The sequence below is a fragment of the Pan troglodytes genome, chromosome 5 (genome assembly GCF_028858775.2).
Source record: "Pan troglodytes isolate AG18354 chromosome 5, NHGRI_mPanTro3-v2.0_pri, whole genome shotgun sequence".
Lineage (NCBI taxonomy): Eukaryota > Metazoa > Chordata > Mammalia > Primates > Hominidae > Pan > Pan troglodytes.
Genome location: NC_072403.2, coordinates 26,494,426 through 26,506,776, shown reverse-complemented (window position 1 = coordinate 26,506,776; position 12,351 = coordinate 26,494,426). Strand labels below are relative to the sequence as shown.

Here is a 12,351-nt window from a genome sequence, read left to right as displayed (position 1 = left end):
TCCGCCCCCCTCGGGCTCCCAAAGTGCTGGGATTACAAGCATGAGCCACTGCGCCCGGCTGACAGTCGGTTCTTAATAACTAAGCAACAGTGTCTCTGACACGTCAAAGGTAAAGATGAGAAAGACAGAAAGAACTCACACATCATAAAAAAGAAAATGTAAACCAGTTAAATTATCTTAACACAGGAACTAGCCGAGACGTCACTCTAAGCCAGCAGAAATAAGCTAATGGCAGCAGTGCTAAGCAGAGCTACATTTTATGCAAGGAGTTTGAATCAAAAATGATTAGATTAGGTAAAAATCATGTATAGCCACAACTCTTCCCAAAAAAGTCCTTAATCAATCATAAAAATAATATATACATGGATTAGCATACATAACACTTTAAAAGTCCTTAGAAACTCAAATTTGAGAATGACCAAGCTACAATGAAAGAAGAGGTAAAAGCAAAGTCTCTGCAAATCCTGAGATATTCAAATCACTTCACCCTTAACCATCAAACATACGCTGGTAAAGTAGGAATTGGTGGGAAATTTTTAAATGCAGTAGTTTACTACATTCTGTTTTATTATTAAGCCTCTTTAACCATATTATATGTTAATAGACTCGAAGATTAATAAGCTATACAAGTTGCATACTATGCAAAGGTTAGTTTTTAGTGAGTACGAAAGCAATGTAGTATTAAAGGTAACAAATGTTTGTCCTCAAATTCAAAAACTCCCACCTTCATATGCTCCTATGCACAAAGAGGACAACAACCAGATTCTAGGACAAGCACAGTCAGGGCAACAGAGCAATGAAGGTGTCAAGCAGTAAGCCAGTGACTAAATAATTTTCACATCTGTTCAGCACACATATTGCAGACAGGTATCTGCACAAGATCATACTGCCTCTGAAAGGGTCATACTGCCTCTGAAAGGGTCAATTTGTCCAATTTTTATATAAATACTGCTAAAAAGTTTTTTTAAAAATCAATCAGAAGAAATAAAGTGTAAACTAATTTAATGACGCCTAATAATTGCATTAGAAGAACATTTGTAACATGAAATTCACTTTCATATATAATAGTGTAACTGCAGTGATCATGTAATGCAATATTGCCATCTCTTGCCCAATAGCTAAAAATACATCATGTCTTTAATCCAAACACATGACAATTTTAAATTGAAGGCCAAAAAGAGCCCACAGTACATGTTCAATTGTTAACATCTCAGAAGTTTTTTCTCCCCAAAATTAAAGAAGACAATACTAAAAACAGATTTTTAAATGAAGCTTTCATGGTAATTTATCATCTGCCCATTTTCTTAAAAAAGAAAATTAATATTTAAACACACGCTATTTCTAAATAAATTATCCCAAAAATATTTCACAAATCTCTAAGCCTGATGTGAATTATTAAGCAATTAAGCAAATGTCAAGTTTCTGAAAATCTGGGTATATGTTTATCTGACTCATGAAAATTCTAAAATATTATAAACATAAAATATTTTAAGTTCAATACCATAATGCCAGTAATTCTGAAAAGACTAGGCATCTTAACACACTTCAGCACTCCATAGCAGTTTATTCACAAAAATTAATACAATTACACTTGAATTTTGAAGTATTATTTCTCACATGCTACAAGAAGTGCAAACCAGACATTTAGTGACCTGAAAAGGTCAGGCCAAAGGTTGAACAGGATGAAAAATGATCTTTAAGTTCACAAGAAAGACAACAAAAAAAGATTAACTTCTCCCACATCTTTACTAGCGGCAAAATTGAGAACAAGAACTTATAAACATTATCAAAATACTTTAATTGCCATGAGAGTTACTAACTTTTACTGGGCATTCATTTTGGACATAATACCAGGGTAAGAAAAACTAGGACTTGGAACCAAAACATTTTAGAATTCACAACAGTGAATGAGATTTTTCCTTAATCCCTTTAGAAGGTGAAGATTCTAATCAACCATACATGTTAACTCTCAAACATAAGAAAAATATTGCTTAAAAAAATTTTAAGGTTGACACTATTTGATTTGTGTAAATAACATAAATTTAGTACAAAATCAAAATTAATACCACACAGTAGTCTCTTGGTTCAAAAATATTTAGTTTTGTGCTTCATAAAATAACAAAAAAAAAGGAAATTACTGGGCCAAGATGGAAAAATATCAGAAACTAAGTACTTCTGTGCTCCATTTTAAAAAGAAAAAAAATAGAATGTGGAGATCAGAAAAATCATCATGCAACTATTGCATAACACAGTAATGAAGAGTATTAAACATCCTTTTAAAACACATTAAGGGCCAGCCACGGTGGCTCACGCCTGTAATCCCAGCACTTTGGGAGGCCGAGGCAGGTGGATTGGTTGAGCTCAGGAGTTCAAGACCAGCCTGGGCGAACAACATGCCCTAATTCTCTTAGGTCGACTTTTCTTCCACTCTTCAATGCAATTTCCACTCTTAAAAATGTATTGTAACGCCTTTAAATTGCTGCTTATCTTCCACAACTTCGAACAACACATCCTTGACCTTGTCACCACTGCCAATCTATTTTCCTCAACAACATGGAAATGTGGTGTGATGAACAAATCTTCTTAACTCAATTCCTTCTTAGATTACAAAGTGATTTTTCCTGGCCCAGGCTAGCCATTCCAGAATTCCAAGTATAGGATTCCCAAATTTCATTCACCTATAACACAAGGTCTGGTCAAAAAGAGTCTGTCTAGTTCATGCACTTACTGTTTCAATCCCAGTTGTTTATTATACAGACCGCACTGCCATGTGCCCAGAAATCTCATTTTACATTTAGATATCTCCAAATTAATTTATCACCCCAAATCCTAACATTGTGAGCTGTTTTATTTTTGTTATCTGGGCAGATAAAAGGTAGGGAAGCTATGAAACCTCTTTAAGATTTCCATCTCCCCCTCCTAGAAAGCTGAGTCCCTTGGAGAGAGCTGATAGAAAGAATACAGCTCGGTGATCCAATAACCATTGTCATCTCTGCCACAACTGGTACTTCGCTTTTATTTTGTTGGGAGTTACCCCTTAAAAAATGTCTATTTCTACTACCTCTATGCTATCAGATCCTCACACAAAGGCAGCTTTGAATAAAATTCTCTCAACTTTCTACATGAAATAATAGTGGCCAAAATGTGTAGAAAAATATTAGAACTTAATAATCTCAGTTCATGCAAATAACCTAACATAAGCACATTTCCACAGGAAGAAAAGTAAGAGTGAATTACTGGCAAGTTAAGGATGTTTGTTTGTTTGATGTGTTTGTTTGTTTGTTTGTTTGTTTAAGACGGAGTCTCACTCACTCTGTCACCCAAGCTGGAGTGCAGTGGTGTGATCACTGCTCACTGGAACCTCCGCCTCCCAGGTTCAAGCAATTCTCATGCCTCAACCTCCTGAGTAGCTGGAATTACAGGCATGCACCACCACACCCGGCTAATTTTTGTATTTCTAGTAGAGATGGGGTTTCACCATGTTGGCCAGGCTGGTCTCAAACTCCTGACCTCAGGCGATCCTCCTGCCTCAGCCTCCCAAAGTGCTGGGATTAGAGGCATGAGCCACCGTGCCCAGCCATGTTAAGGATGTACTTTTAAATAACGATCTTGAGACTACAGTTTTGTAGTACATAAAACATATATATGTATTCACATATATATACATTATGTATACATATATATAGTAAAAGCTTGGAAAATTATCTGAAAATATCCACAAGAAGGACATTTTACAGATCAGCAGAAATAGTTTCTATTTTAATGTATGAAAGGCTTTGTTTCTCTGTATATAATTCTATGTTTAACTTCCAAGCCTTAGAATAATGCTAAGATTCAACTATATCTATAAGCTGATGATCACACCTTGCATTACAGATACTACACAGGATCAGACTACAATTTACTTGCACTATAATTCCAGGTAGACTTCAGAACCTTAAGATATTAACAACAGACATCATCTTTGGCTACAGAATAAAGAATTTTGGCAAGAAAACCCTGGGTTACATTTTTTAAAAGTTCTATTCAATATATAACTAAACACTTCACTGTAAATACTTATTACTTACACATATAATTTTAAGTCAGAAACCTTAATGTCAGGATTTTTATTTATTTATGTATTTATTTATTTTTCATTTGTTTATTTATTTATTTATTTATTTGAGATGGAGACTCGTTCTTTCTGTTGCCCAGGCTGGAGTACAGTGGCATGATCTCAGCTCACTGCAAGCTCCGCCTCCCAGGTTCACGCCATTCTCCTGCCTCAGCCTCCCGAGTAGGTGGGACTACAGGCGCCCACCACCATGCCCGGCTAATTTTTTTGTACTTTTAGTAGAGATGGGATTTCACCGTGTTAGCCAGGATGGCCTCGATCTCCTAACCTCATGATCTGCCCGCCTCAGCCTCCCACAGTGCTGGGATTACAGGTGTGAGTCACCACACCTGGCCTATGTCAGGATGTTTTTAAATAATTTCTGTAAGGCCTAAGTTAACATTTTGTTTTTCCTTTATCTTCAGGTACAAGCTATACAAAATTAGCAGAGCTAAATGTATGTTACAAACTGTAAGACACTATATAAATGTAAATAATCATGGTGATAGTAAAGGAGCAAGAAAGCTAGATTAAAGAGTTATGTGTAGAAAGTATAAGTTAACAGCCCTATACTAAGATAGTTGATGATTCTTTCATTGAATCCACTAGAATTTCCAAAAATATCCTATTGAGGTTCCACTGGATCAATTACTTTATACTTATGATTAAGGAGGTAGGAATGGACCAGGTAGCACTCTGCTGACACTGCTATCTATAACTGAAGAAACAGCTTACTTTTTTTTTTTGAGGCGGAGTTTCAGTCTTGTTACCCAAGCTGGAGTGCAGTGCCACAATCTCAGCTCACTGCAGCCTCTGCCCTCCAGGTTCAAGCTATTCTCCTGCCTCAGCCTTCCTAGTAGCTGGGATTACAGGCATGCACTATCATACCAGGCTAATTTTTGTATTTTTAGTAAAGACGGGGCTTCACCATGTTGGCCAGGCTGGTCTCGAACTCCTGACCTCAGGAGATCCACCTGCCTAGGCCGCCCAAAGTGCAGGGATTACAGGCGACAGCGATCGCACCCGGCCAAGAAACAGCTTACTTTCAAATCCCAACTCAGCACTGAAATTAACAGACTGAGCATGTTCCTGTGGTATAGACTGCAGTGGGATATATACCCCCTTCTTTCCACCAAAAAAAAACGAGAAAGGCTTCTAATAAGGGTTACATATTTTAAAACTCTGGCTGGGGCCGGGCGCAGTGGCTCATGCCTGTAATCCCAGCACTTTGGGAGGCCGAGGCAGGCGGATCACGAGGTCAGGAGATCGAGACCATCCTGGCTAACACAGTGAAACCCCGTCTCTACTAAAAATACAAAAAATTAGCCGGGCGTGGTGGCAGGTGCCTGTAGTCCCAGCTACTCGGGAGGCTGAGGCAGGAGAATGGTGTGAACCTGGAAGGCGGAGCTTGCAGCGAGCTAAGATAGCGCCACTGCACTCTGGCCTGGGCAAAAGAGCAGGACTCCGTCTCAAAAAAAAAAAAAAAAACAACTCTGGCTGGGCACAGTGGCTCACACCTGTAATCCCAGCACTTTGGGAGGCCAAGATGGGTAGATCACTAGGTAAGGAGTTTGAGACCAGCCTGACCAACAAGGTGAAACCCCGTCTCCACTAAAAATTCAAAAATTAGCTGAGCGTGGTGGTGCATGCCTGTAATCCCAGCTACTCAGGAGGCTGAGGCAGGAGAATTGCTTGAACTCAGGAGGCGGAGGATACAGTAAGCCCAGATCGTGCCACTGCACTCCAGCCTGGGCAACAGAGCAAGACTCCATCTCGGAAAATAATAAAAATAAATAAAAATAAAAAAATAAAGCAGGTCCTACCTCCCATATTACAAAAAGTGAAAGAATACATTATGAGCTTAAGTATTTCCTAAAACAACTTCTAGGATTTAACACAGAATATGAAGGCCTTTCCTTTGCCAAAAAAGAATAAACTTCTTGTCTGCTGGAATCCATGGCTAGTTCAATTTCATATCTTTACACCTCTTTAGCACTCTACTCTGTAACATATGTCATGTTCAGAGAATGTTTGCCAAATGAATAAACTATAAACACATATACAAAGAAACTATCAAGAATGTTAACAGCTCATCAATTTTTAAATAACTGCTCTGAAAATGTGGGCACCCAGGCTAAACACTCTATTCTGACTTAGGTAAGCATGTCCACAAATATTTCGTACACATAACACCATTACTCTTCAGTGTTTATGAACCACAGCCTCAGTCAATGGTCTTTGGATGGACTTTTTTTTCCAACTAACCAAAAAACACATACAATATTCATTCACACCAGGCATGGCTGCAAACTAAACATAACACAGCTGTATCTAACACAGCTGTATCTAAATGAGGGCTGTTCCCAAAGCAGTCACCTTGGAAGCCTAAACCTTTATTCCACTATCAGGCTAGGGAGTGGTTACGAATTCCTTAACAAAATTGTGTAAGGATTGTGAGGTTCTGAAGAGACCAAAAACGTGTAAGAATCACAGCTACTCTTTCAAAACTCTTTAAGAACTGATTTCAGAATCACTTAAGACAAAATTTATTCTCAACTAGAACAGCATTGTGCAACATCATAGCACATATTTTATTCACCAGATTTGGCCTCAAATGACCTGTGGCCATTTTCTAACACTAAATGTATTCTCAAGATATGAAGATTTGCCACCAATGAGCACACTGAAAACAATTTACCAACATCTCCCAAAGAAATAATCCAAAAACAATAAACAAAAGATGACTGGAAAAAAAGTTTAATCTATAAAAATTGCCTACTTGGAGAACACATTCATTTCTTTAAAAAGCCATGGTGCTCACAGGGAAAGTTTAATTGCTTCCCAAGATACTAATCTAATTATATCACATATCCATGTACCCACGATACAAGTAATTGTTCTGAGTTTTAGGGGCTAACATCATTTCTCCTCAGTAAGTTTTATTCTTTGAATGAGAGACAAGCAGGCACGATTTTGTAACAGTTTATTTAAAAGTTGGCCAAACACGGTGGCTCATGCCTGTAATCCCAGCACTTTGGGAGGCCAAGGCGGGCAGACCACTTGAGGCCAGGAGTTAGACCAGTCTGGCCAACATGGCAAAACCCCATCGTTACTAAAAATACAAAAATTAGTCAGGCATGGTACCGCACACCTGTAATCCCAGCTACTCAGGAGGCTGAGGCAGGAGAATCATTTAAAAGCTGGCCGAGCACGGTGGCTCATGCCTGTAATCCCAGCACTTTGGGAGGCCAAGGCGGGCAGACCGCTTGAGGCCAGGAGTTAGAGACCAGTCTGGCCAACATGGCAAAACCCCCATCGCTACTAAAAATACAAGAATCAGTCAGGCATGATACCGCACACCGGTAATCCCAGCTACTCAGGAGGCCGAGGCAGGAGAATCATTTGAACCCAGAAGGCAGAGGTTGCAGTAAGCCGAGATGGTGCTACTGCACTCCAGCCTGGGCGGCGGAGTGAGACTATGTAACAAAAAAGTTATGAGCCACCTTTTTCTTCAAAATAAAAAAGGGTTTGAAAAGAGGCAATGAACAACAGCAAACTGCTCTGACAGTTCGCTTTATGAAGCTGTTGTTTTTGTTTGTATTTTTTGAGACAGTGTCTCACTCTGTCACCCAGGCTGGAATGCAGTGGGGCAATCTCAGCTCATGGCAACCTCCGCCTCCTGGGTTCAAGCAATCCTCCTGCCTCAGCCTCCCGAGTAGCTGGGATTACAGGTGTGTGCCACCACACCTGGCTAATTTTTGTATTTTTAGTAGAGACGGGGTTTTGCCACATTGGCCAGGCTGGTCTCAAACTCCTGATCTCAGGTGATCTGCCCACCTCGGCCTCCTAAGTGCTGGGATTATGGGCGTGAGCCACCACACCTGGCCTTATGAAGTATTAATACAGAATAATTATATCCTGAATTTGCATATTTAAAAGCAGCAATTTCAAATACATACCCACATAATCTTTCTTCCCCAAATGATAAAAAATCTATGACTACTGAGAACTAATTTTGATATAATTTATCTGCATACTGTTTTCAATAAACTCCCTATACATTATACATAAGGTATATTTTATACCTATTTTATGTTATACATTTAATATTTTAGGTTTCCATTTGATTAATGAAAACATTATCAATTAGTAAGCCATAATAAACTTTATACATTCTCATTATTCCATAGTAATGAAAGTGACTACTGGCATAGGTAATCCAGAAGTCATTCATATCAAATCTTTAAATATAAAATCTGTAGAGATTTACTTCTTAAATGTCTTATCAAAGCTAATTCTGTTTATATTTCCTGGGCCTATAGCACCTAGACTAGTGAAGAAAGTATTCCCACAGTCTGCTGCATGCAAGCCAGGCTGGAATTAACAACCATGAATTTCTAAAGTAGGAACAATCAATAGTTTATAAAATTAATACAAATACATATAATATATAAAAGCAACAGACTATGCTACATTAGCAAAAAAAAAAAAAAATTCCCATTCAAGTAATTACTTCCTCATTTTCTCTTTTTAACTATTCCCAAATAAGAAACAAAATTAGGTGTGTAAAACAAAACCTAATATTCTTGTATAAACATACCAGGACTGTTATTTTATACAGACAAGTACTGTTACAAGACCAAACACAAACTGCTAATGGATTAAAATTTAATTAAAATGTATTAGATATTTAATATGACATAGAAAAAGTCAATATCTGATTTTCCTTATGTTTTAGGAAATTATCTCAGGGCCTTTTTTTTTTTGAGATAGGATCTCACTCTGTTGCCCAGGCTGAAGTGCTGTGCACAGAACAGCTCACTGCAGCCTCTACCTCTCAGGCTCAAGCGATCCTGCCACCTCATCCTCTCAAGTAACTGGGACTACAGGCAAAGACCAACACACCTGGCTACTTTTTAAATATTTTTGCAGGGCCAGGGTCTCACTATGTTGCCAACACTGGTCTCAAACTACTGGGCTCAAGTGACCCTCCCACCCTCTCGCCTCGGCCTCCAAAGTGCTGGGATTACAGCAGGCATGAGCCAACACACCCAGCCTTTTTTTTTTTTTTTTTCCTTAGGGTATTTTCTTAGCCAAGCACACAACTGTAGTCCCAGCTACTTGGGAGGCTGAGGTAGAAGGACCACTTGAGCCCAGGAGCTTGGGGCCAGCCTGGGCAAACATAGTGAGACCTGTCTCAAAAATAAATAAATATAAATCAATAAATAAATTCTATTTTCTTAATACTCAAACTACACCATCAGAATATGGTAAGGCAAGCCCAGGCTAAATTATACTAAAAATTACTAATGAATATAGAGAAGTAATTCTGAAAGCATATTTTGACCATTTTTAACTTAAAGGACAGAAATATTAAGACTCATTTTGCCATCTAAAGAATATGTTATAAAAAATACAAAATTAATAACATAAGGTATTTTAGGCCGGGCGCGGTGGCTCACACCTGTAATCCTAGCACTTGGGGAGGCCGAGGCGGGTGGATCACAAGGTCAAGGGATCGAGACCATCCTGGCTAACACGGTGAAACCCCGTCTCTACTAAAAAAATACAAAAAAATTAGCCAGGCATGGTGGTGGGCACCTGTAGTCCCAGCTACTCGGGAGGCTGAGGCAGGAGAACGACATGAACCCAGGAGGCGGAGCTTGCAGTGAGCTGAGATTGCACCACTACACTCCAGCCTGGGTGACAGAGCGAGACTCCGTCTCAAAAAAAAAAAAAAGATATTTTAGTTACTGAAGGAAAAAGGGTGATACAAGGACTAGGTTTCCAATCCTCCTTAATCATTACATGCTGTCTTATAGCTAGGACTTGCCAATTACACATGCAAAGGCAGCCATGAGGTACAGAACAACGGTCAGGAGCAGTGTTTGGAAGTGACAAAGGACTTCACTGCATATGTGATTTAAGATAAGACGCAACCTCTCAGGCCGAGCACAGTGGCTCACGCCTGTAATCCCAGCACTTTGGGAGGCCAAGGCGAGTGGATCACGAGGTCAGGAGATTGAGACCATCCTGGCTAACACGGTGAAACCCTGTCTCTACTAAAAATACGAAAAATTAGCCAGGCATGGTGGCGGGCACCTGAAGTCCCAGCTACTCGGGAGGCTGAGCCAGGAGAATCCCTTGAACCGTGAGGCGGAGCTTGCTGTGAGCCAAGATCGTGCCACTGCACTCCAGCCTGGGAGACAGAGCAAGACTCTGTCTCAAAAAAAAAAAGACACAACCTCTCCTTTCTCAACTGTAAAGTAGGGGTGCCAATATTTCCTCCTACTCAAGGACTAAGCAAGATAACATACATAAAGCACCGGGTCAGTGCCTGTCACAAAGCATTCGAATTATAGTTCCATTTAGTACACATAATAGATACAGAAACAGCTACAGATGCGTGCATATGTGTGGGTAACTATTCATACATAATTCCTAGCTCCATCCCCCAAGAGGACCTCACAACAGCGACACCTCACGGTGGCAACGAGCAAGCATATTGACTGCCCAGATCCCCTTTTCTAAATGCCATTCTCTTAATGAAAAAAATCAGGACTCCTTGGAAAACTGGTTGCTTCCAAGACTGGGGAAGGGAAAATATGAGAGATTAGAACATTTTGTGGTGCCAGGAAATAAAGAAGTGCTCAAAAAAAGGATGGGGGCATGCTGAAAAGACACAGGAGCCAGCCTGAACAAGATCCTAATGGCCAAGATTGGAACAACAAGCAGCATAATACATAATGATAGTATCAGACTATATCCACAGGATAAAATAAATATCCAAGAGTCTGTACTGATAGAAATAACTAAGACGGGCCAGGCGCAGTGGCTCATGCCTGTAATCCCAGCACTTTGGGAGGCCAAGGCAGGTAAATCACCTGAGATCAAGAGGTCTAGACTAGCCTGGCTACCATGGCGAAACCCCATCTCTAAAAAATACAAAAAATTAGCCTGGTGTGGTGGCGCATGCCTGTAATCCCAGCTACTTGGGAGGCTGAGGCAGGAGAATCCCTTGAACCCCAGAGGCGGAGGTTGCAGTGAGCCGAGATCACAAAACTGTACTCCAGCCTGGGCAACAAAGCGAGACTCTGTCTAAAAAAAAAAAATTAATTAATTAATTAAGATGGAGAAGAATGGACAGCTCTTCCTTAGAGAAAAACTCCAATTAATAAATGTAAAGAGGAGGCTGGGCACGGTGGCTCACGCCTGTAATCCCAGCACTTTGGGAGGCCGAGGCGAGTGGATCACTTGAGCTCAGGAGTTCGAGACTAGCCTGGCCAACATGGTGAAACCCCGTCTCTACTAAAAATACAAAAGTTAGCCAGGCATGGTGGCATATGCCTGTAATCCCAGCTACTTGGGAGGCTGAGGCAGAAGAATCGCTTGAACCCGGGAGGCAGAGGATGCAGTGAGCTGAGATCGTGCCACTGCACTCCAGAATGGGGCACAAAGAGACCCCATCTCAAAGTAAATAAATAAATAAATAAATAAATAAATAAATAAATATAAATGTAAAGAAAACAAGATAGCAGAAAATCACCATTAAGTAAACACCACAGTAATAACTGTTGCAGACAAGATCCACCAGTAGATACTAAAATTAACAAGCCAAAGGTTGAGGAGAAATAGGATGTTTATTAGTTGTAATGAGAAAAACAGTGACTGTATTGGAAAGAAACCTAGCAGACATGGGTTAGTGTACCAGTATAAGACACACTGACATCATGACCCCGATATGACGCACTGAGAAAAATATAGTATCGCTTCTGTTCTCTGCTTGCCAAAAACCCAGAACCTCATTCTAATCATGAGAAAAAGACCAATTCAAGTTGAAGGACATTCTACATAATAATCATTTTCATCAGAAATATCAAGGAAATGTTTTCTTCAGAAGTGTCAAGGTCACAGAAGACAAGAAACAATTAAGAAACTGTCACAGATTGGAGGAAACTAAGGGGACATGAAACTAAATGTAAGGTGGGACCCAAGATTAGATCTTGGGACAGAAAAAGGAAGTTAATGGGAAAACTGGTAAAATTCAAATACGATCTACAGTTTAGATAACAGAAATGCACTAATGTTAATTTCCTGGTTTATTAATGATATTACAACTATGTAAGATGTTAATATCAAGGGAAGCTTGGTGATGGGCATATGTGAACTCTCTAATTTTACTACTTTTCTGAAAGTCTAAACTTATTTCAAAATAAAAAGTTTTTTTAAATATGACATCCATGGTTATCTACAAA

The 12,351-nt window shown here is 39.6% G+C and overlaps 1 protein-coding gene across 6 annotated transcripts in view; it reads right to left on the bottom strand.

The window, feature by feature from the left end:
• Positions 1–12,351, bottom strand: part of CDKAL1 (CDK5 regulatory subunit associated protein 1 like 1) — a 702,199-nt gene that overhangs the window by 675,777 nt on the left and 14,071 nt on the right. The gene's annotated exons all lie outside the window — the stretch shown is intronic.